Genomic DNA, 26,869 nt, shown 5'->3' with positions numbered 1-26,869 from the left:
AAGTAAAGATAAATATGTACACATATTTATTCCATCTCTAATTCAGAGACAGAAAGGCCTATTTCAAATTTTTAAAATTAGATAAAAGTAAATATTAGCATCTTTTACAGAAAAGAGAAAATCTAATCTTGCTTAGGCTGACATAAAGGGTAGACCAAGCAGTATCATCTCACAACAGTACTTACAACACTCACTTTTTCTTTGCAGGGCAGCAATATTACTTACTGAAGGATCAGATTTTCATCTTATTATCCACAATTTACTAATTTAGAATGTAACTTAAAAATAATCTTCCCTAGAATCCTCATCTCCCAGGCCTGGTTTCTTTTTCAGAAGTTTTGTTATCAGATTTTTCACATGATACTATAAAAGTATAAAAAATTATTTTTTTCTCACTAAAGATCCCGTATACAGTTCTCTAAACTTCGACTAGCCAACAGCCATGATAAACCAAATTTCTTCCTTTTGAAAGCAATAACCGTTAAACTGGGATTCATGAAAAAACACAAATATCTAAGATATATCCTGAAATAAATATATTCAGCCCAACCTACTACTTCTATACACTACTAAATAACGAAAATGAACAGATATACAGAATAGCTATGAAGCACTAAAAAAAAAAAAAAAAGAACCCCTCTATAATAGGTCAATAAATGAATCAATTTAATTCAAGAAGAGAAAAAACTTTTTGAGAATATTTCAAAAGGGTTAAAGCTGCTAATAAATTTTTTAAGATCCAATTTCTGAACTTGATTATTCAAAATTTTGTTTTTACATATAATTATTTTACACATAATTTCTTCTTAAATACATCTATAGTTCTTTGATTTCTCTTTTGAATGACTTTACAAAATAGCAAAAAGGGGAAATGGTAAAAGAATTTTAGGCTTTTCAGTATGATGATTTTTACTCTCTACTTAATTTTTAAATCACAGAACAGTCCAGAATGCAATAAATATATGACTACCTTTTATCTACATGATCGACTTGTATGAGAATGAATGTGAGAATGATGGAAGATGTACTTATCTTCCATCTCCATTTCAAAGTCAAATATCTCAAGTAAAGTCACTGCAGCTATACTATGACATATAGCCTTTTACCTTAGAAGAAGAAAAAGTATGCTAGGGAAAAGCACTGTAAGAGGCCAGGCACAGTGGCTCACACCTGTAATCCTAGCACCTTGGGAGCCCAAGGCAGGAGGAACACTTGAGCCCAGGAGTTCAACGCCAGCCTGGGCAACAGAGTAAGACCCATCTCTTAAAAAAATAAAGAAAGGAAAAAAAAAGAAAGGCACTATATTAGGAGTTAGGAAACTTGAGTTCTAGCCTACAACATAATTAGTGACCTCAGAAAAATCACTTTACATAGATGAACCCTAAATTCCTCAAAGTAAAATCTTCATCGTGTTTCTTCCTGCTCCAAATTTCTATAAATCCTGGCACTGCTGCCAATTAGCTTAGGTAATTCATAGAATGTCTCAAAGTCTCAGTTTTCTCATCTGTACAATAAAAAAAAAATACCTGTTGTGCTGACTCATAGGCGCACACAGACTAGCGTTTGTGGCAAGAGCTTAAATAACTTTCTGGTTAAATCCAATACCACATGTTCTCACTCATAGGCGGGTGTTGAACAATGAGAACACATGAACACAGGGAGGGGAGCATCGCACAGTGAGGTCTGTAGGTGGAAACTAGGGGAGGGACAGTGGGGGGTGAGGAGTTGGGGAAGGGTAACATGGGGAGAAATGCCAGATATAGGTGATGGGGAGGAAGGCAGCAAACCACACTGCCATGTATGTACCTATGCAACAATCTTGCATGTTCTTCACATATGCACCAAAACCTAAAATGCAATTTAAAAAATATATATATACATACACACACATACATACATACATACACTTTCTGGTCCCTTTAAGTATATGTGAAGGAAGAGGAGCTGCTGATAATAACGTGAGTATGGCTAAACTCTTCTCCAAAAACAAGTATTTTAAGTTTGCTATAGCAGACAATGGGGAAAGAAAAAATGTGAGAAACATGAAAAAAAAGAGAAAAAAGTGTTAAGCATTAGAAGAAACAAATTAGGAGTTACTGGAAAACAAGGAGATGAACTCTAAAAGAGCACTCAGAGATAAGTTCCTGTAATTAGAACAGTATAAATTAGGCTTATAATCTGAAGCAAGTTAACGCAAGCAAAGGATTCAGGGGTTCAGAGCTGAAGAGAGAAATACTGATTGGAGTGAGCAGTGAGACAAGAAACATCATGATTTAGTAATTTAAACCAAGATAAAAATCTCCTTTTCTCCTATCTCTTCTACAATACCAGTTTATTCCCTGATTCCTCTGCCTAAATTTATACTCCCTCTAGGAGATATTGAGCTTGGCACAATAAACTGATGTCCATAAAAATCTAAGTTTACTAGAATAAAAGGCCATTAAAAGACAACTTAAAAAACCCAACTTTAGTCTACATTAAGAATTTCCTTCCCCATTAAACAAACGTCATTAATAGTGAATATTATAGAGATCAAGTCATACTTAGCAGTATGTAAAGCAAGAGGGGAGTGGCAGTAGGATAAGACTACATACCATAAATAATAATTATTATCTAAATATTCTGATCACAAATTAACACTGAAGAAAAATAAATATTTTATTTACAGCCCGTTTAACAATGATAAACGGCAGGTATTTACTGCTAAACTAACCAACAATACAGACTCTTTGCAACCTTAACAAGATCAGGAAGATTTTAGACTTCTAAGTACCAAATAAAGGTAATGCCCTCAAATAATTTAGACTGACTAACCTCTTTCAACAGTTATATTGTCAACACTTTCTGAAGGTTCTGTCCTCCTGTGTTCTGAGGCTCAGAACATGTGTTAGAGACCAACGTACCAAACTACAGTAGGAAAAAGAACTTCTCCTCTACACAGGCTTCCTCTGTGAATTCAGATATTTTTCGTTTTCAAACCCCAAAATGGAAGCCACTTTTACTTGGTATAGATGAAGTGGGTTGTACAAATTTGTGAGGCATTAATGTCTGTATTTTTACTTCTATTATTTTAGGAAAATTTCTCCAAATGATGAAGAAACAGAAACGACGAAACAGAGCTACAAAAAGATTAACTTGTATGAAGTCTACTACACACCTACATTAGTAGAGTTTAAAGGAAAGAAAATTAAGATTTTAGTGTATAGCTTCTGTTTATTATAGCAATTACTACTTACTTTAGATAGCAACATCTGAATTATAACGGTTTTATTTTTATTTCTGAGACAGGGTCTCACTGTCACCCAGGCTGGAGAGCTTTGGTACAATCATAGTTAATTGTAGCCTCAACCTCCTGGGCTCAAGTGATCCTCTCACCTCAGCTTCCCAATTAGCTGGGACCACAGATACTTACTGCCATGCCCACCCCTGCTTTTATTAAGTATCAATGATTATTGGTGCCATGTTAGACAATTAGGTCCAGATAAAATTCCTGGCTGTCTTGGGATTTATATTATGTAGATTTGCAACTTTTTTCCTTTATTCATCATTCATTTATTCATTCATTCATTCAACAAACATGAAGTAACTTCTCTCTCACTATACACACACACACACACACACACACACACACACACACACACACACACACACATATATACACACACCAACCATGTTAAGTGCTATCTTAAGAGGTTTCTTTTATCCAAAGAAGAAAAGGGTAGGCAACTTGCAAACTGTTTAGGTTTGCCTATGTGCCAAGTATTGCATGTATACAACCATGAAGGGGGAAAATAAAATCCTGAAAGTGGACCAAGCACAGTGGCTCATGCCTGTAATCCCAGCACTTTTAGGAGGCCAAGGTGAGGGGATCACCCAAGGGTAGGACGTCGAAACCAGCCTGATCATCATAGTGAAACCCCGTCTCTCCTAAAAATACAAAATTAGTTGGGCGTCGTGGTGCACACCTGTAATCCCAACTATTCAGGAGGCCAAGTCACAAGAATTGCTTGACCCTGAGAGGCGGAGGTTGCAGTGAGCCGAGATTGCGCCGCAGCACTCCAGCCTGGGTGACAGAACGAGACTCTGTTTCAGAAAAACCAACACCACCACCACCAAAAACTTAAAGCTTAATAATTCTGATATGCACAGGATTCCCCTCCCCTTTGAATGGCTGTATCAATAAAAATGCCTGTAAAAATATGCAAATATTACAAAAGTATAAAAAGTAGAAGTTAAAGTCTCATGTAAGTGATAACTGTACTGCTCTGTAAGCTGCTTTTTAAAATTTAGCAGTAAGTTTTAGATATGTTTCTATGAGTATGTATAAAACCATTACTTTCTCTTAAGTGAGTATTCCAGTCTATGCATCTACTGTAATTTAAATCAATCCTCTGTTGGCAGATGTTTAGATTGTCACTGCTTTCCCATAACATATGCAATGCTGTGAACGGTCATTTACTTATACTTTTCTTTATACATATGCACAAACATTTCTTAGGACAAATTCCTAGAAATTAAACTGCTACAATGGTATGGGCATATTTATTAGTGATGACAAACCACCCTCCAGAAAGTTAAAATCATTTTACATTTTCACAAACATTTAGGTTCTTGATAAACATGGTAGACGGCTAATTTCCTTAAATTATTTCCTTAAAAGAATTTTTCTTTCTTTTTTTTTTTGAAACGGTGTCTTACTCTGACACCCAGCTGGAATGAAGCGGTATGACCAATGGCTCACTGCAACATCAACCTCTCAGGGTCAAGAGATCCTCCCATGTCAACCTCCTGAGTAGTTGAGACTACATCACCATTCTCGGCTAATTTTTAAATTTTTTTGTAGCAATTGGGGTCTCACTACGTTGCCAGCGATGGTCTCAAACTCCTGGGCTCAGGGCAGTCCTGCTGCCTGGGTCTCTCAAAGTGCTGGGATTACAAGTTTGAGTACCACACCCAGTCTTAAAATAACTTCAATTCTCACTTTCCTCATACAGTCTTTTCTATAAAAGATTCTCTATATTCTAAAAGAAAACCCGAGGGCCAGGCATGGTGGCTCATGCCTGTAATCTCAGAACCCTGAAAGACTGAGGTGGGTGGATGGATCACTTGAGGTGTTCAAGATGGCCTGGTCAATATGGCGAAATCCCATCTCTACTAAAAACACAAAAATCAGCTGGGCATGGTGGTGGGCACCTGTAATCCCAGCTACTTGAGAGGCTGAGGAAGGAGAACTGATTGAACCCAGGAAGCGGAAATTGCAGTGAGCCAAGATTACACCACTGCACTCTAGCCTGGGTAACAGAGTAAGACTCCATCTCAAAAAAAAAAAAAAAAAAAGAAAAGAAAAACAAAAAGAAAGCCCTAAAATGAAAAGTTATCTGCAAATTCTCAATGTTTATGTAATTTGCTTTTTTTTTTTTTTTTTTTTAAGACGAAGTTTTGTTCTTGTTCCCCAGTCTGGAGTGCAATGGTGTGATCTCGGCTCACTGCATCCTCTGCCTCCCAGGTTCAAGTGATTCTCTTGCCTCAGCCTCCCCAGTGGCTGTGCTTACAGGTGCCCACCACTATGCTTATTTTTTTTGTATTTTTAATAGAGACAGTGTTTTACCATGTTGGCCAGGGTGGTCTTGAACTCCTGACCTTAGGTGATCTGCCCGCCTCAGCCTCCCAAAGTGCTGGGATTACAAGGGTGAGCCCTGAGCCTGGCCAGTGTGATTCATGTTGAAGACTACTACTGATTGGATGTCTTGTAAAGTTCTTATATGCTGAATATTAGATCTCAGTTGAATTTCCACAAATTTGGGTTGGGAGCTTCAAAATAAACCCTAGCTGAAGCAATATTTCAGAACCAAAGTATTTTCTTATAGTTGTCCTTTGTCATAACCTTTAATTCGTTTAATAGACTGTACTAAGCTCTACATTTCTTCTTTCAGTAATGAAAAACCTTATGCTAGCCATCTGTAATCTAGCTGGCATCTGTAGAGATCTGACTGCAAATACAAGTAAACTAGAAGATTTGAGTGCTTCATTTCAAACAGATTATCAAAACTGTTGTAGCAGTTCTGCCTCAGAAGTATAAAATATGATGCATCATTTTAAATCACTTTTGGGGAAAAAAGAAACCTAGATAGTGTAAGAGACTTATCTTAGAACACATGGGAAAAAAATAAGAAAATAATTTAAAAACTTTTCTATACTGATTTACTAAAAGACAGGAGATAAAATATTGACTTCATTTTCACCACAGGAACAAAATCACTTTTGGTATACTCCATATGACACACTCATGGTCCAAAGCCATGCTGTGGCCAAATGAGGGGAAAAAAACCTCTTTTTTGTTGTGCTGGCACTAGCACCTGACTGAGAGCCTGTGTGAAGAGTTATTCTCCTCTGAAATTTTTGCAGACTTCTAGCAATCCACATCAGTCGCCTCCCTATGATTTCAAGGTAGCATTATATAATAGCAGTGAACTGGTCTCACTACCTCTGGGGTGTGAACGTTTCAATCTACTCTACATTCTTCCATGATGTTATCCCTTCTAGAACATAACATCGGTCACTATCCTTCCATTATTTGAAATCTGCAAATAATGGTTTCCTTAATGCTTATCGGTTAGTCCAAATTCCTTTGCCTGAATGGGAACAAGAATTTTTTTGTCAATTTGCTACTAAGCCATTTCCTTTTCCTTCAAAAACTGTTTACACTATTTACTCTATCAGTTTTTTTTTGTATCTTAAAAAAACAACTTATGTTGAAAAACTTCAAATAAATATAAAATCAGAGAAAACCCCATAATGAAGTCCATGGTACCTACCCAGCTTTAATCAACTATCAATTCATGGCCAATCTTATTTTATCTATAACCTCTCTTCCTTCCAGGATTAGTTTACAGCAAAACCCAAAAATACCAGTTGTGTCTATGACATGTGGTGGGTGGAGCGATCCCTTGTTTATCCTTATAATAGGTATAAGGATACATAAGAGGGGCATGCTTATCATGATAGGTGATGGTGATAGAAAATCGAAGGTCATCATTGTTTAGCAAAAGTTCCCATGAATAAAAAGCTTATGCAATTCAACAATTGCTAGATTTGCTGAGTAATGCTTAGGTTTTACAATTATATACTTCAGTTATTAACAAATGTCTTAATCATTGAAACATTTTAAGAAAAAAAATCACTGTAAATTATTTTATGACATGTTTGCTGATAAATTTCTTGTATTCCAAGGAATGCAAGTTTCTCCTCAGAACACAGCTAACTGTATATATACATGACCCACAGCTGTGACATAGCATTCCTATATTTGCTATATGCCAACATACAAAAATGGCTAAGACATAGGAGAAACACCCCAAAGCAGGCAGTGAGTGTAATATTCCACAAATGTGTGTACTAAAGATAAGGACTGATTGGATCACAAAAGTTATGGCTCACAATTGAGGTAGATGAGCAGCTGTTCTTATTTTTAGTGAGCAATCTCTTAGAATATTTGTAGTCTTAGAGTGCTGACAGACTTAGGGCAAAAAGGCTCACCCACTCTGAGGCACACCTCCCAATGGAAAAATGACTCATAATAACACTGAGTGTCACAAACCAAAAATATTTTGGATACATGTGGAAAATTCCTATTTGAACCACAACAACAAAAAAAATTACAAACAAAGTAGCCAGGCATGGTGGCACACACCTGTAGTCCCAGCTTCTCAGGAGGCTGAGGTAGGAGGATGGCTTGAGCCAGGGAGGTGGAAGTTGCAGCGAGTTAAAGATTGCGCCACTGCACTCTAGTCTGAACAACAGAGCCAGAGCCTGTCTTTAAAAAAAAAAAGAAAAGAAAAAGAAAAGGAGTTTGTGGCCACACCCTGGGCCACACAATCAGACAACCAGGAGTGATGGTGCTCGCCTGTAGTCCTAACTACTCAGGAGGCTGAGATAGGAGGATCCTGATCTCTTGAGCCTAAGAATTGAGACTGTAGTAAGCTATGGCTGTGCCACCGCACGCCAGCCTGGGTGACAAGGAGATCCTGTCTCTTAAAAAAAAAAAAAGTAACAGCAATGGAAGACAATGACCAACTCAAACAAACATTTAGGAGGTTACTGAGCAAAATAAAACCTTTGGAACAGTGAGCACATTTATTTCCCTAGAAGCTCATGAAGCCAAATGTCTTTGGATTAGTTAGCTAGTGGCTTGTTATGAGACCAGAGACCTTCAACAGTTCCTGTCATCTAAAACATTAAAAATATCTAACTTACAGATTACAAAAACATTCTCTGGAAATCTTAATATGAAAAATGATTTTAAAGCCTTGACACATATGCTCATTTTTAATCTAGTTTCAATAAACATTTCAACTGTATTTGGGTCAAAATGCTCATGTCATTAACTTTTACAATAAATTACCCCCAGGAAACTTAATAAAATAGTACTTTTTAGTTATGAATACGACTGGCATAAACTGCTTTCATTCTTATACAAAATATAATTACAACCATACACCAAGTTCAAACTTTCCCATTTATGTTACTGTCTCCTTTAATAATCTCTGTTAGTTTTCCTGTCATATCAGAGTTTGACCCCAAACAAAGCCCAGAATTCTAGCACTGAACAGAGTAAAGCAAAACACAGACTATCTCGGATTTCCATATATTTGCTATTTTATTTTTCATTAAAACATCTTCTATTTATAAACTTATTTTTTCCTGAGTAAAACAGTTCCAAATCCTGAATCTTTTTGTTTTGGAATACTCTATTTCCTTTTCCAATACTCAGTAAACAATGTAAAAACATTAATGAAAAATTCATGCCCCAGATTTTTAACAAATCCATTGTAGATCACTGTTAAAAACTTAAAAGAGTAGTTCCGAATCTTTTGGAGAAAAATGCTTGTTTTTTTCTTCTAAGTTTAAAAATTTTCCTTCTGTTGATGAGGAAAATACAGTAAAAAATATTCTAGAGAACTAATAATTTGCCCGCACAATATCCTTCCATTTTATGACCTTAAGGACCATTATCTATTTAGCCAAGACAGGACTAAACAATTTATATCCTGGTGAATACATGGAATGATACTACTAGTGAAAAAGGGAAACAAAGATCCCTCTAGAAAAGGCTCCTCCTTTCACCTGTTGTGCCAAACAGCAAACTATCATTAAGGCTCCTTGTAAAAGCAATGACAACCTCCTACTCATCCTCAAATTGTTAAAAACCACACAGACACACCCCCACACCAAAAAACAAAACACACAACCAATGGCTCTTCAATGAATTAAAAGTTTCTTAATCTACTGAGATTCAAGACTGCTTTTCACATTTTGAACTCCAACTCTTCTTACATCTGAATATGAAAGTAAAAAGGAAATCTAGTAGCAATCCATTTGCTCTAGTACCAATATTCAAAAACTGATCCTGGGCATACCCACTTAATTACCTTGTGATTGTTTTTCTAGCAGGTTTCAAACTTAATACTTAGCTATTATTTGAGCATGCATACTCATTCCTCAGAAAACTGCAGACACAAAATTTGATGCAAAACTTCTAGGCCTCTGTTGTATATTCTTCCCTAAACTGCAGCCAGTCTGAGAAAAAGGAAGCCCCAAACTGATTGAAAGACCAAAGTATTGATGTTTGGAAGAGGCCAATTAACTTAAAAATACACACACACACACACACACACACACACTCCCACCCACCCACCCACCAAAGTAGCTAGAATTTATAATCACTCCAGTAACATCTGAAAAACACCCATCCTCTTCCTTTATCCGTGTTCCAGATCCAGAAGGCCCATGCAATTCTAGGCAAAGAATCCTAGAGAAAAAAGATCAAAACTACAGATGGGCAGCAATAAAGTCAGGAAGAGAGAGAAGGGCAGATTATATCAGTAGAGGTGGAAGGCTAATTAAATAAGTCTGACATTTATATCTTTTCAGAAATTCAACCATATCATAAAATGTTACCTATTGCATACTGAACATACTATTACATTAATCCATTTGCTTCCTCAATCTTCTGCTCAGGAATGGTCTCCAGAATCTGTATAGACTTCTTTATAATATTAAAATTTCCCTTTTAGTACAAACTCATTATGTATCTATGTAGGTTACTCTATTTTTCTGTTGATTGGAAACAGATGATTATCAGGAGAGGAAATGGGTTCAGAGGGCAAGCACTACCAACAAGGAAAGACAGAAACATTTGATTATGTTCTCTAAGTCTGTTTTACCAGGACCCATGATAGCCCAGTGTATGAATACTTTTATTTTAAAATTTAAAACTTTCTGTTATTGGCTGGGTATGGTGGTTCATACCTCTAATCCCAGAGTTTTGGGAGGCTGAGGCATGAGAATCTCTTGAGGTCAGGAGTTCAAGGCCAGCTGGGCAACACAGCAAGACCATTTCAAATAAAGTATGAAAGTAAAATGGATAAAGAAGTCCATTTATTAACTATCCAGTACCAACAATGACCAGCGAATAGCTGATTGTTTCGTCTACTATCTCCTCTCTGTCTAAAGCAAACCCCAGACAACATTTCATTTCATCCATAAATATTTCAGCATGTATCTCCAAAAGATAAAGACTAATTTAAAAAGCAAAATGTGGGCTAGGCATGGTGGCTCATGACTGTAATCCCAGAGCTTCGGAAGGCTGAAGCATGAGACCACTTGAGGCCAGGAGTTTAATCAACACCAGCCTGGGTAACATAGTGAGACCCGCCCCACCCCCGCCAACCCCCTTTTGATATATATATATTTTTAATTAGCTGGGTGTGGTAGCACACACCTGTAGTCCTAGCTACTCTGGAGGCTTTCATGAGCCCAGGCGTTCAAGATTACAATGAGCTATGATTGTGCCACTGCACTCTAGCCTGGGCGACAGTGTAGAGCCTTGTCTCTAAAAAACATAAAAATAAAAACCAAAACTGTGTATTGTAGCTTTTTTTTTTTTTTTTGGTGGTGGAGGAAGGAAGATAACCTTAGTATACCATTTTTTGTCCTTTCCTAGAATTCCCATATCTAAGAAACCATCTTCTAATCTGAATTCCTTATAACACTCTATAACCTCACTCTAATCCCAAAGTATTAAAAAAAAAAAAAAGCCTGAACTAATGAACAATCTGGTTATATAACTTACATTGAGGGCATGTAAAGGCAAATGCATCTCAAAATTCTAGAGTTAAAGAAACAAACCAACCACCTGTGACTGGTCAGCATACACAATACCCGAAAGCCACATCAAATAATACAATTTCAGGATCCAGTGTTTGAAAAGGACACTGGCTCCTCAACAGGAGGCTTGTTTCCTTAAAGCTTTCTTTATTAAATTAATAATTTTAAATGTGATTATATAGTAAGCACTGGTATACGTGTGAAGTCAGAGGCCTCAAATTTTAGCTAGATACCAATTATTCCTTTGTTAACAGTTGTTTTTCATAAAACCAATGAAGTCATGAAAGTCAGGTGTTACTAATTCTAAGTTCAGACAGAGTTTAGAGAACTGATCAAATGCTTATAACAATAATAACCCCTTCCAAAATAAAGGCAGCATTTACTGGATGCTTATTTTGCACCACTGTTTCTTTAACCACTTTTCATGCATTAGCTTATATAATGTTCACAAGTTTAGGAGAAAAGTATTATTCTTAGCAGGCCAAAGAATTAAACTGATGTTGGCCAAAGCCAAAGCAAAAAAAAACATAGCTAGAAACCTTCCATTCTTAATCACTATTTCTTCACCATTTGGTATAACTTAATTTAGCTTTTTTTTTTTTTTTTCCTGAGACGGAGTCTCGCTTGGTCACCCAGGCTGGAGTGCAATGGCACAATCTTGGCTCACCGCAACCTCCACTTCCCAGGTTGGAGCAATTCTCCTGACTCAGCCTGCTGAGTAGCTGGGATTATAGGCATGCGCCACCACACCTGGCTAATTTTTTGGTAGAGACGGGGTTTCACCATGCTGGCTAGGCTGGTCTCAAACCCCTGACCTTGTGATCTGCCTGCTTTGGATTCCCAAAGTGCTGGGATTACAGGTACGAGCCACTGTGCCTGGCATTTTTAAAATCCATATAGATATTAGAAAGTGACGTATTGATGAAATAAGATAACTTTAAGATACTGTAATTAGGAAGGAGAAAAAAACAGATTTAATATTTACCAGGTATAAGACTTTTAAACTTTTAATATTTTATTTAAGACACATAAAATCAAATAACTTGGATTTTAAATGACAAAGTTAAAAAATAGATAACATCCTTTCTAAATAACATACATTTCAAGTCTAAGGACAAACCATTCAATAAGTTAATTGATGAGCTCTCTACTTCAAGTAACACCAGTTCCCAAGTGTACCTGAAATCCCCAGAGACAAATATGGCCTGGCATTTCAAGAGAGAGAATTTTGGCTGGGTACAGTGGCTCACACCTGTAATCCCAGCACTTTGGGAGGCCAAGGTGGGTGGATTACCTGAGGTCAGGAGTTCCACACCAGCCTGACCAACAAGGTGAAACCCTGTCTCTACTTAAAATACGAAAGTTAGCCTGGCAGGAGCCTGTAGTCCCAGTTACTCAGGAGTCTGAGACAGGAGAATTCCTTGAACCTGGAAGGCAGAGGTTGCAGTGAGCCAAGATCACACCACCGCATTCCAGCCTGGGCGATGAAGTGAGACTCAATTAAAAAAAGAGAAAGAGAATTTTTACTAGAGAAAGTCTCTTATCTCAAACTGCTTTAGTAAGCCAATTCTGGTTCCAAAAAAAGAACAGAAATGTCCACGTTCCTCTTCTATAGTGTAAAAATATTAGTTACTGAAAAATCTAGGAGATAGTTTTAGTAAATGAACTAACTTAAATGCTTACACTAAAAGGGGAAGTATCATGACAAAATATCACTCTGAAAATTCATGATGACTCTGTCCAGTCTAACATATAGGGACAGGGAGAGAACCAGCTGGAAGACACTAGGATAGAAGCTCAATTTTTCTGACTATACCCAGCTTCATAAATTTCACTTACTAACCATTCAAGTATTTTACATAATTATAAAACAAAACCTAATCCCTGAAAAACCTGAAAATATAACAAATTAATCTCACTGTGTATCAAACTGGTGGCATAACCATAGAGAAGAACTATTCTAGGTGGGATTTCAAAATACTGTAATCTGACTGTATACAGTCATGTGTCACATAACAACTTTTCAGTCAAGGTTGGACCACATATGATAATGATCCCATAAGACTGTAAAGGTGCTGCCTTACACAGGGGTACCATTTTTTAATCTTTTATACTGTATTTTTACTTTTTCTTTTCCATGTTTAGATACACAAATGCTTGCCATTGTGTTACAACTGCATATAGTATTCAGAGGTCACATACTGTACAGATTTGCAGCCTAAGAACGATGGGCTATACCATATAGCTTAGGTGTACCATGTAGGTTTATGTTAGTATATTCTAGATGTCCACACAATGACAAAATCACCTGACAACACATTTCTCAGAAAATATCCTCATCATTAAGTGAGGCATGACTATTTCCATCTCTAAAGGGATATTCCCTAAGGGCAAAAAGACATGAGAAAACAAAATAAAAAAACAGTTTGCAGTAATTGTATTGTTCTGTCACTTTAAAACTGTTGTGTATATATTATGGCACAAAGCAAAGAGAAATTACATTGGTGTTAGTGAAAACTGAGATTCTGGACATGGGGAAAGGGAGAAAGATTAGGTTTACATAAGTATCACATAGTACTGAGTTTGAAATAGAACTTTTCAAATACCAACAACTGATATTTTAAAAAAGAAATAAAACATTTTTCAACTTTGTTCATTGAAAAATCTAGAAACGACTCAATCCAAGAGCAACGAACACTCCTGCCATCCACACTGTGGTTTCTAAGTACCATTTCTCATGGAAAAACTTAAGAGGTTTTTGCACAAATGGCTGATTCCAGGTTTGGGGCAAAAAATGTGCAAAATTATCCCAGAACATCTAGTAACACTAGGAAGCAAGGAAACAAGTGAGGAAAATATTAAGAATGAATCAAAAGAATTTAGTAGCCGACAGACAAAGGTAGGACAAGCTGAATGTCAAAAACAGTAACTGCCAGACTGTAACACATCAAACATGTTTAAAGCCATGAGTACACAATAGTAATACTTCAAAAAGTGGGCAAAGGATATGAACAGACACTTCTCAAAAGACGACATTTATGCAGCCAACAAACATATGAAAAAAGCTCATCATCACTGGTCATTAGAGAAATACAAATCAAAACCACACTAAGATACCATCTCATACCAGTTAAAATGGTGATCATTAAAAAATCAAGAGACAACAGATGCTGGAGAGGATGTGGAGAAATAGGAATGCTTTTACACTGTTGGTGGGAATGTAAATTAGGTCAACCATTGTGGAAGACAGTGTGGCGATTTCTCAAGGATCTAGAACTAGTAATACCATTTGACCCAGCAATCCCATTACTGGGTATATGCCCAAAGGATTATAAAACATTCAGTTATAAAGACACATGCACATGTATGTTTATTGTGGCACTGTTAACAATAGTAAAGACTTTGAACCAATCCAAATGCCCATCAATGATAGACTGGATAAAGAAAATGTGGCACATATACACCATAAAATACTATGCAGTCATAAAAAAAGGATGCATTCGTGTCCTTTGCAGGGACATGGATGAAGCTGGAAACCATCATTCTCAGCAAACTGACACAAGAACAGAAAACCAAACACCACATGTTCTCACTCATAACTGGGTGTTGAACAATGAGAACACATGGACACAAGGAGGGAAACATCACATGGGGGGCCTGTTGGAGGGTGGGGGGATTGGGGAGGGCTAACATTAGGAGAAATACCTAATATAGATGACTAGGGGATGGATGCAGCAAACCACCATGGCATGTGTATACCTATGTAACAAACCTGCATGTTCTGCACATGTACCCCAGAACTTAAAGTATTATTTAAAAAAGAAAAAAAAAGACTTCATGCACATCTTTACATATTGCTAAGTTATCAACTCATTACTCTGAAAACCGGTAACAAGGGCGTAAAAAATCCAAGTGCTTATCTTACCTTCAGTATATAACCTATCTTACTATGGCCAAATAAAAATGAGGGTGCATATTCCAGACAACAAATGAAGAAGTGATAAAATATCATCTGGTACAAAGTAAATAATGAAGATAGGCCAGTGATTCTCAAAAACTGTAGTCTGAGAATGCCTGAATTCCTCTAGATTCTGTCAGAGGGTTATATGAGGTCTTCCATTATACAACTAATTAATCTGTGCAAGGCCAGATTTTCTTCAGTCTACCAAAACAACTTATCACAACAAATTAAATGCAGAAGCAGTTACGAGAAAGCAGCTGTCTTCTATTAAGTCAGATATTAAAGAGATTTGCAAAAATGTAAAATGCCACTTTAAAAATGAGAAGTATAGTTATTTTCATTAAAAAATCACATTACTTGTATTAGCAGGCTTTATTATTTTAAATAATTTAAAATTTTTCTCAGTTTTAGTTTCTAATATGGTAAATCTCAACATAATCCACATAAACAAAAGCTCTTCGGGGTCTTCAGTTTTTAAGACCACAAAGTTTGATCTAGGCAATAACAACAGCTACTTAACATTACATAGACAAGCAGACATTATGTAACTTTTAATGGAAATACATGGTCCTATTATAATATGCTTGCAATCTATCTAATCACTAACTTACACGAAATATAGGTGGGGAAATGTTATTTAATAGTGGAATGTGCTAAATGATGATCAAACCTTCAAAATCCAGAGTAGGAACTCTATAAAACAATACATTTCTTCAACAAGAATCCTACAGAGAAAAAGGAAAGAGAGAGAACCTATAAAAACTCAAACTTAACAATCAGTTGCAATGTATGGACTTTATCCTGATCAAATGGAACTTTTAAACTGATAGTTCAATAAACTCTAAACAAAGGGAGTCTACTTTTCTATTTTGTAGTATTTGGAATTTTTTATAATAAAAAATTTAAAAATTAAGCAAATCTATACCTACACCTTCTGTTACTACCAACTAATGGGAAAAGAAGAAAGGCATTCTAAAAAAGGCAGTCATTTGGAAATGGGGGTTCAGAGAAGTCAACAGATAAACTGCAGCACAGGAGACTCCAGAATCAGAAAAGCTCTATAAAGAAAAACTAGGATGCTAGGTAGTGACTAAAAGTCTCACAATCCTCTACAATTATGGTAAGCATATAATTTATGGTCCATTTTCGAGAGTGAAAGGGGTACTATTACTAATTATGCTATGACAGCAGGTATAAACCAGGACTATCTCAAAGAAAGTAAAACATATGGTCACTATCTGTAAAAAATTATTATTTTTTGAGACAGAGTTTCTCTCTTGTTGCCCAGGCAAGAGTGCAATGGCGCAATTTCAGCTCACTGCAACCTCCTCCTGGGTTCAAGCTACTCTGCTGCCTCAGCCTCCCGAGTAGCTGGGATTACAGGCATGCACCACCATGCCCAGCTAATTTTGTATTTTTAGTAGAGATGGGGTTTCTCCATGTTGGTCAGGCTAGTCTCAACCTCCTGACCTCAGGTGATCTGCCTCAGCCTCCCAAGTGCTGGGACGACAGACAGGCATGAGGCACCTCACCCAGGCAAAAGATTAATTTTAATTTTCACAACAGATATTTGACACAGTCCTTTGGGGGTAACTATCTGCCACAGAAATATACTCCTAGTATTAAAGAGTTTTTAAAAAATGAGGTGTGCTATAAAAAAAATTATTTTCCCATTTCCTTTGGCTGGCATGGTTATTTCATGAAGTAGGATATGTTTATTTCTCTTCTTGTTGCTCAGTGTACTATTGCAAACTTCCAACCATTCCTTTTCATACCAACTGTTCATCAGAAACTGTAAGAGGAATGTTACACCTTCCTAGAGCCTTGCTTCTCTAAAAACATGTCTTCTCCTGGGACTCCACACGTGGCCTAGGGTTTAAGTAAGAGTGGTATGACTATAGTAAGTTCTCTATTTTTTATTTTTTTGAGACATAGTCTCGCTGTTTCTCCCAGGCTGGAGTGCAGCGGCATGATCTTGGCTCACTGTAACCTCTGCCTCCCAAGGTCAACCGATTCTTGTGCCTCAGCCTCCCAAGTAGCTGGGGTTTACAAGCTCACACCACCATGCCCTGCTAATCTTTGTATTTTTAGTAGAGATGGGGTTTCACCATGTTGGCCAGGCTGGTCTCGAACTCCTGACCTCAGGTGATCTGCCTGCCTTGGCTTCACAAAGTGCTGGGATTGTGTGAGTCACCATGCCTGGCTACAGTAACTTCTGAGCTCTGTATATGATGTTAGTACAATTTTCATATTTTTTGATTATCAGTAAATATCTGGCTTTAGTATACTTACATAATATGCCACTATGTTTCCAAGGGTTTTTTTTTTTTTTTTGAGATGGAGTTTCGCTGTTGTTACCCAGACTGGAGTGCAATGGCACGATCTTGGCTCACCGCAACCTCCGCCTTCTGGATTCAGGCAATTCTCCTGCCTCACCCTCCCGAGTAGCTGGGATTACAGGCACGCACCACCATGCCCAGCTAATTTTTGTATTTTTAGTAGAGATGGGGTTTCACCTCGTTGACCAGGATGGTCTCGATCTCCTGACCTCGTGATCCATCCGCCTCGGCCTCCCAAAGTGCTGGGATTATAGGCGTGAGCCACGGCGCCTGGCCTAAAGGTTTTTATATACTGGATAAACTTTTGCAATAAAATAGCCCAAATACTAAAAGGAGTAACAATTTGGTATGTAGACCCTGTAATTTTTAGCTTTATCCTAAAATGTGCATTGACATGTAAACCCACGATTATTTTGTTCTATTACTAAGTTAGGACATTAAAGTTCTATTTGCTACAAACACTAAATTTGTCTAGGAAAAAATATTTTAAAAAGGACTTCAAAATTTTAGACCTGCCTTTACCTTTTCCTCAGATCTGTTCTTTTTTAAGGCATTCCACCAAATAGATTTCAGGCTATGGGCATAGACATACTTCCATGGCTGTGGCAGTTTGTACCATAGAAATTGAGAAAATAAAAATGTATGCTTTCATACAACCACCTAATGCCACATTCAGCATGTAATCAACCATAGTGTTTCAAAGGCTCTTCTCTTTGTTCTGTTTTAGGAGGTTAAACTCTTGTCTTTAGAACTAGAAGTTTTTTTAAAAATGTGCCTTTTGATTCTTCCCCAAATGTTGTCATAATAAACACATTTATTTTTCAAATAACTCTGATTGGGGCTCTTCTCTATCAATCTAGAGATTGACTTGTTTCTCTTATAAAACAAGTCAACTCTCAACAGCCTATGTTAATAAGAAAAAATGTAAAATAAACACAGAAGTCGTCTAATCGCCAACAGGTCCTTCAGGTTCTTCCTTCTAAGTAAAACCTTCCTTGGATACCAAGAATGCTCAAATAGTTGATTATTAACTGCAGATCATCTTCCTTCACAGAAACTGTGAAAGTTCAAATTGCATGTGTTGTGGCATGTAGAGCAGGAAGTACAGGTAGGAAACAATTTTTGAAATGTAAGCAAAAGAACCTAACAGGACGGCAATTAAAAATACGATAAAGATGGTGGGGGGAACCCAACCCCCCTCACACAGAATGACAGAAAACCGGCACAAATAGAAAGCAAGAAGATCCACCTGGGCATGTATTGAAATTAACATGTCAACATTACTAAATATGCTAACATGATACTAGAACATTCAAATCAGATCATAATATCTAAGAATGATGAAACAACTGTCTTACTATATTCAGCAACACATATATCTTAGTAGATTACTGAGTTTTATTTGAGTCTTCACAGTTCAGGAGTGGGGAGGGGAAAATCTCATGATCAAAAGACAATAAAAAGGATAAAAAATAAAATTTCTCCCTTTGTGGGGGTGGTATGGGATAAAAATGGCTTGAAGAACATAAATTACACAACTTGAAAAAAGAACTCTTGAAACACGAAAAATTTACATTTGATTAGCTAATTAATTTCACCCCCAATAAGGTAATAGGGAAAACATACATAAAAGACTAATTTTTTTAACCTTATTTTAGTCATAAATCTGATTTACACAAATTAGTACTTTCCAATACAAATTGCAGATATTATCTACAGAAGAGATTCCACCTTTCTTCAAGCTAATAATACAGTGGCACCTGGTGGTAATAATGACTGTGTGAACAGCCAATGAAAATTAAGTATTCTTAAAATTTTTGTTTTTGTAAGGCTGAGAATCTGAAATGGTTTATCAAGAAAAAAAGTAGAAGATACAGAAGTTATAATATTTCTATCACTAGAGACTTTTAAGAATGGGCCAAATTAGCTTTGTATTTAAGTACATATAAACAAGCCCACAACCTAAGCATAATAAAAATCACATTGGCCCATCCAATTTCCCCCTTTGTCCTAGTTTCTTTTTGCTGGGAAGAGGCGTTGTGAGATAATAATAGCAGGAAATAAGGTGGAGCAGCTGCACAGGCAAGATGAGGTACAGTGCTTGTGTTTCACCTCCATTCTAGCCTTAAGCCTCAGCCTAGTGAAAATGAGATTAGCTGTTTGGGGAGCCCTAACAGTTATCAAAATCTCTGGAATCAAAGTGTGGTCCCTTACTCTCTCACTTTTGCCAGGAACTTTTTAGGGCCTCTAGCAAGATCCAGGTAATAGGACCAATGGAAGCTACACTGAGGAGATTTCTAATTATCTTGGAAGGGGGAGGGTGCAAAGGATGTTTAATACTAACAATGTGGGTCATAGCACATGCAGAGAAAACTGTCTGGTATAGAGACTGGGGCTTGACTAGATGGCTTCTATTTTAGTCCCACAAATTTATGGAAATAATCCATGTGGATAAATTATAAAGAAATGACCACTCTAAACTTCTGCAGTGACATAAAATATAGCTCACTAGATTTTGTGTTAATGCTGTTGCTATTTTACTGATGAGAAACTTCTAACTAATTGCAATAATAATTACTCAAAATTTATTTTTTATTTCAAAATATTACATCGTTACTACCAAGACCATTACACATAAAAAATAATGTTAAGTGGAAACACATCCAGTTTTCTTTTACAGAGGGCAATAACACAAAACTTGGTCAGGTTTGCTTAATATTACAACATGTACTAAAGGCAATTTTTGCTTATTAATTAGGTTAAAACATCTCTGCTTTGCTAATCCATAAATAGAAATTAGCATTCCAGTTCCCTTTATTGTTGCATGGAGTATAGAGAGAAGGGAAAACTTTAAGGCTAGTTTAGTAACATTGCAATATAGGTGGTACCTCAACCCAAGCAACAAATGTGCTCTTGGAAAACTGTTCAAACCAATTATTTCTAAAAATTAAAGTCTCTTAAATACATTAAACATTTTTTTTAAAAGCTTGTCATATATTCCTTCATAAAAGAGAAATCCTAACACAATTCAAATAATTGCCAGCTATTTGCCTGTAAATGAAAATTGTTTTAAAAAAGAACTGGCACAAAATATTTATTTTTAAAGTAATTAAAGTGTTGTTCAGAACACCGATCCTTTAACATTTTAATGAAAACTTTAACAGGGACCCAAATTTCAAAATATTTCATTATGATTTTGTTTCAAAGGACCAGGTAACAGAAAGATCTTTTCCAACTCTATGATCCATATTAAATCTAATAAACTGGATGCAACCATCCCACTTGCATGGGAGCAAAGCACAAATATATCAAAGGAGGCTGCCTAAACTAAAAGGTGGGGGAGGGTGTAATCTCCAGGGAACATCAGGTTCTCCAGGAACTAAGGATGAGGCTGAAATAAAAAGTAGCCTGTCTTCAGCTAGCATTTTACATGATGGCAATCCAACACATGAATGCTGTAAGGTGCTCTCCATATTAATGAAATAATATTGTTGACAACAATATATAACTATTGCATAAACCGAAATAAATTTATTCTCCATGTTCTGGTTCAATCCCAACCCAAATAAATACAGTGTATTACAATGTGTTTTTATTCAAATGTTATTTTCCATTTCTTAATGAGAATTCAGCTCTAGAACCGGTTTACTGGAAGGTGACTTGTACTTGGGAGGATGTAGAGGGTGGGATTTATTTTATTTTTACCTATACAGAGCTTTAGTTTTTTGTTTTTTCCCCTTGGCGAGAATGGGTCCCTACAAGATATTCTGAAATGTATCAAATTTGGGGTTAACAGTATGTGGTTGGCAAAAATTCAATGCTTGAGTGGGAACTAAAAATGATTTCTTTAATTGTATGCCAAACTGAATAATCTCCCAGGGAAAAGAACCTCCTCCTCCTGCCTTTCCTACCTCCTGCCCCTCCCCCACCAACATTGCCTCCCTGCTGTGCAAAGAGCCCTTTGTCCTGCCCCGCACTTATCTAGCTGTTTGGCCATATTGACAGGCCTACTGGAGGCATAATAAGGGAGTCAGTCTGACATAAGCAGCTGGCAATTTGAAACAAAAATCTTCCTTTTCTACCCAGACCAAATCCTGCTGCAGAAGTCTCTGGCTCCTCCCATGCTTCCATCTATTTCTCAAACAGAGCAGCAATAAATTCGGCATTTTTCCCTCCATTAGGTAGCAGAAATCAAAAACTTGATTCCCCAGACAGAAACCTATTCTGTATACATTCCTACGGCTACCGATTTTTGTGATTCATAACATAGGCCAAAAAGTGTGTACACATAACATGGCTAAGGCAATGCTTCGTATTACTTCAAACTGCCATGAAAGCTCTGGGAATCCTTATACAACAAGGAATTCAGAAGAGAAAGCAGCAGCCCAACCAAAGTAACAGACCTAAGCATCAGGCAAAACTGACCTGTTGTAAAAACTTAGTGTTTTAAAAATACTAAGGCATTATTCCAATAAGCAGAAAATTCCTGTCTTCATATCAAACATACTTAATGTGACCTTACATTAAGTAAGGTATTCCCCTCCGGTATTCAGCAAACAAAATCAGTATCATGGAATAACCGAGTGAGGCACGATGGGATTACAAATTCCTTGCTCAGTGAGGGCACATAAAAAGCAGACTGAGCTTACCTTCATTGTTTCTTTATTATATCCCATAGTTCCCTTCACTAAATGTTAAAGACTTTGAACACATTTTGTCCCAGGTAAGGGAATTCTCCAACGTAATGCTTTCTAACCGAACCTCCCCTTAAAGTTACTGGGCATCTTTTACCCAATTCATAATTAAAGATATAATAGGACAGTTTCATAAGACTGATTTAACAAAATGTATACTGGTAAGTGAAGGAAACTATAAGCTCCACCTTTCCCAAAGTTCCCAGAATTCCAACCACAAGAGAAATCAATCATTTTACTACATATTTTGGAATTTGTGGCAGTAAGGAATGGTATCAATTCCTGCCCATCATAGGTGCATTACACTTGTTTTCTAAAGCGTGCCTTTGAAAGGATATTTTTAATTACAAATGACTACCAGTCATATTATCAAATACACATTTTGCAGTTTTATATTGGCCAAGAAGTTTCAGTTTTCAACACTTGAAATACAATTTTTATAAATAAAATTTACTGCTAGACCTTCTAATTTCAAATTAAAGTGATGAATCACAAGAGTTTAGCTAAAAAATATTTTTAAAATTTTATTTTAACATAATCCAGTTCCTCTCTGATAAAATGTATCCAATAGTCACTGACTGCTGCCAACTATGGCCTAATGTTTCACAAGTTATTTCAATATGAAGAGGATAAAGCAAAAGTGGTTATCTGCAAATCTGTACTCTGCACTTTATTATGCCCCATTCAAAGGTAAAAATGAAATAGTCATCCCCCCCGCCCCGCCCCAAAAAGCCAGAATAATTTCAGATAGTCAGTTCTTGGACACAAAAAGGTATCAAAAAATATAAAAAAGTTTTCAAGCGTATTACTTAAGTAAATCCTTTTATGAAAAAAGGGCCTGTATGATCCTTCAGAAAACGATTTTCTCAAGACCACAAAAGGTTCCAAACAACGGAAATTCGAGTGAAAAAGCAACTATTTTATATGGTAACTTAAGCCACATAGTAAAAAACTACAAACGTTTCTATCTTAAACCCTAAGTATGTCAAACAGCCAGTACACATGAAATCAATCATATTTATCTGATATTGCATCTTATCTATGTGATAGTAAAAAGAACTGGAACCACCTAAAATAGTATCCATGAAAGATTCTGTTTCATTGGTCTGCTTTTATTACTGGTAAAACAATGTGAGCCACATTTGTGAATGACAAAATTCATTTCCATTCTTTTTGGTTCTCTGCCACAAATGCCAGAGTCATACTACAAATTATAGATGTTTGTGGGATTTAAATACGTTTACACAAAAATGAACAAATCAAAATTCTGAGAGGAAAAAAGTATAAGATACAAGTGTCTTGGGGGAGAAAAACAGCACACAGGCATGTCTAATACTGCATATAATTGGTGGTGGTTCTCCTTCAAGTATTTCCATGCTCAGATTGTTTTGCTTAATCAGAGATCATCCTAATGTTCAGGAGTTGTGGGGGAGGGGAGATCACCTAAGGGGCTCAGAAGCCATCTTCTCAGTATCCTGAAGTAGACTTATTCGATTTCTGCATATTTCTTTTGGTCTGTCCTACTTTTCAGATGGATCACAGCCAAAGACATATCTTAGTGATGTCAGAAGGCTATATCCAACATGCCTATAATGAATCCATCTTACAAGTTAAACTCCAAATAAAATATCTAATCTGGAGTTTATTACTAATACACAAGTTAAGAAGCATATTTATTTAGAAACCACTACAAAATGGCAGCTCTTTTTAGAGTTTAAGAGTCCAAGTTTAGTAAAATGTTTAGCAAAACATCTATAAGGTAAATACAGCCTAATCGACAGGAAGTTAGAATGCACATAACAAAAAAAATCAAAATTAATTCAATGATTAAAGAGATGGTGGAAAACATGTCATGTCAGTTGCAGGAAAAAAATTCCTGTAACTTTCTTCCCATTGTGGTTATGAGAAACGTCCTTAAAATTATTACTTTCGTTTTTAAACTGATTCAAAAATTAAAACTCTAATGGAACTTTCATTCCTATCCAGCAAAAATCTCCAGATAAAAAACAAAAATCTGCCAAAAACCAAAAACCAAACAAAAAAAGAAAGTCTTTAACTATGATCCGGTTTCCAGATGCTAATATCCATAAATGGGTAGGTTATGAATTGCTAATTCCCATCTCCCCACCAATAAAAAAGCAAACCAGCTCAGCAGTGAGAATTCCCAGGAAAGCAAGGTTTCTTCTTAGTCCTGAAGCAGCCATCGCCTAAGTGCTGCTCCCTGCAGCCAGCAGCATTAATGGACGCTGCACTGCTGTCCTTCCCTGGAGACAGCAGCCAGCACTACTCAAGCTTCTCACGTAGCAACCAGAGCTCCAGAGCCAGCAGCTGCTGCTGCCTTGTATACTCACCCCTGTGATCCAACCCAAAGGAACAACCTTCTCTTTACCCCACCCCCACTCCTTACACACACTTTTTTTTTTTTGGACCAGTGCTCCAAGCCAGAAGGGCTGGAATTATGCTTTTAGAAAGAAACAAACCTAAGGTCACCCTTTTAAGCCAAGGCCTTTTATCAGAAAAACCAACATTTACCGAATTCTAAATATCCATTTTAATTAAGCCAGCAGTTTAGGAGTGAAGATTAAGCTTTGGTCTTTTGAAAGCCAATTTTCCAAGCACTCTATAGCCGAATTTAAATTTGCAGCTAGAAACACAGCCTTGTGTCATGTCCTACCAAAGGGCATAATTCATTTTTCTACACATGACAGTCTGAGTAAACCTTAAAGATTCCAATCCCATAACAGGCCCGAATTTTTGGCTACAGAAGAAAATTAATGATCCTGAGAAAACTGGAAGAAATCCAATAGAAAAAAAAATGCCCTGTGTCCTCCAAGGAGCCCAGAAACCTTTGATTATGTGAGTATTCTCTGCTTTAGTCCTACCTCAGATCCCACACATCTAAAATTACCACTTAGAACTTTCTCTGTGACCTAAAAACGCAAAATAAAATTAACCACCAAAAAATAATTTTAAATAGGAAGTACACTCTCTCCCGAAAAGCTCAGCACACTCCACTCAGCTGGATTCTCCCCAATCACAAGTATAGCTATGTAATATCGGCTCAACAAAGAAATGTAAATATGACCTTGGTCACAAATGTCATCTAAAAACAACTTGTTTAGTCAAGTGATGAAGGGAATTGGCGGAGAGCTTGGGAATTCGTTTAAGTACTTACATGCACGAAGAAAATTGGAAAAATGAACTTAAATATAGACAAAGCCCAGTGGAACCCAGAGGTCTGGGCAAGAAATGAGTTACTGGTGAATACATTGCAGAAGTAACATGAGAAAGCAGAAAATCCAGGTCATACACGCACCCCTTACCCAGACCAGCAAAGCTGGCCGCAGCATCCGCATCCAAGAGAAAGACCACTGACGCCCAAGAAGTGAGACAAGCACAGGCTCTACAGAATCAATTAGCATAGAAGGGGCTTTCCCAACAGTTAAACTTTCTCTCTCACGCGATTCACCTACTTGAACCAGGGCTCTTTCCCACGCACCTCTTCACATCCCCGACTTACACGCAGAGGAAAAGAGAATTCATAAAGGGTAAAATTTTCTCCCTTTGAAGATATTCTCACAAGATCGCTCTCCACGCCCAAGGCAAGTAAAACGACACAATCTGGCTCAACTCCAGGCTCGAACCCTACACATTCAATGAGGCTATCTCAGACACGCTGGGGCACACGCCACGGGAAGCCAGAGAACGCGAGGTGGGGGTGGCGAAGGTAATGCCTTTGGGAAGCAGCCATCTGAGGTAGGAAGCCAGAAAACGAGAGGGAAGGCGTCCAGGAAGATTACGGATGGGAGGATCGCGGCCCTAGAACGATCAGAGTTGTCTGTCACAAGGCCGCGAGAACGGGGGTGGGGAGTGGGGGGATCGGGGAGAGGAAAAAAAAGTATGCCTGTGTATTTCGAGCGGAGGGCAGCAAGAGGCCTCTCCTCAAGGGAAAGGTAAACGTGGAGTAGGCAGTTCCCAAGAAAGGGGGTGAAGAGGCGTGGGGGGAGGGGAAGCGTCCTGACCCAGGAAAGACATGAAAAAGGGAATGGGGTCGCCTAGATTAGAAGGGGCCTCTCTCCCCAGGAAAAAGGGGTGCAACGATGTGTTCGAGGCGGCGAGGGGGATAAGAAGGGGCAGCATCCTCCTGCTAAGAGCTTGGGGAGGGCCAGGCCCATGACCCAAGGAGAGCAAGCGCGGGGAGACGGAGGAGGTGACCCTTCCCTCCCCTGGGGCCCGATCGTGAGGGTCGGTCTCTTTTCTGTCTGACCCTTACCTTTTCCCAGGCGCTGCCGGGGCCTGGGCCCGGGCTGCGGCGCACGGCACTCCCGGGAGGCGGCAGGACTCGAGTTAGGCCCAACGCGGCGCCACGGCGTTTCCTGGCCGGGAATGGCCCGTACCCGTGAAGTGGGGGTGGGGGGCAGAAAGGCGGAGCGAACCAAAGGCGGGGAGGGGGGAGGGCCAGGGAAAGAGGAGGGCCGGCACTACTGTGTTGGCGGACTGGCGGGACTGGGGCTGCGTGAGTCTCTGAGCGCAGGCGGGCGGCGGCCGCCCCTCCCCCGGCAGCGGCGGCGGCGGCGGCGGCAGCTCACTCAGCCCGCTGCCCGAGCGGAAACGCCACTGACCGCACGGGGATTCCCAGCGCCGGCGCCAGGGGCACCCGGGACACGCCCCCTCCCGCCTCACCATTGGCCTCTCCGCCCACCGCCTCA

At 38.0% G+C, this 26,869-nt stretch overlaps 1 protein-coding gene across 50 annotated transcripts in view; it reads right to left on the bottom strand.

Moving 5' to 3' along the window:
• The window catches only part of SETD5 (SET domain containing 5), an 80,923-nt gene extending 54,144 nt beyond the window's left edge, over window positions 1-26,779 (bottom strand). For all 50 annotated transcript variants that reach the window (XM_078351555.1, XM_078351571.1, XM_078351563.1 and 47 more), the window contains exon 1: window positions 26,434-26,779. The gene's annotated coding sequence lies outside the window, so the exon portion shown is untranslated. The remainder of the gene's footprint in view (window positions 1-26,433) is intronic.
• Window positions 26,780-26,869: the final 90 nt, after the last annotated feature.

The sequence above is a fragment of the Callithrix jacchus genome, chromosome 15, assembly GCF_049354715.1.
Source record: "Callithrix jacchus isolate 240 chromosome 15, calJac240_pri, whole genome shotgun sequence".
Classification (NCBI taxonomy): Eukaryota; Metazoa; Chordata; class Mammalia; order Primates; family Cebidae; genus Callithrix; species Callithrix jacchus.
This window is presented reverse-complemented; position numbering and strand designations above follow the sequence as displayed.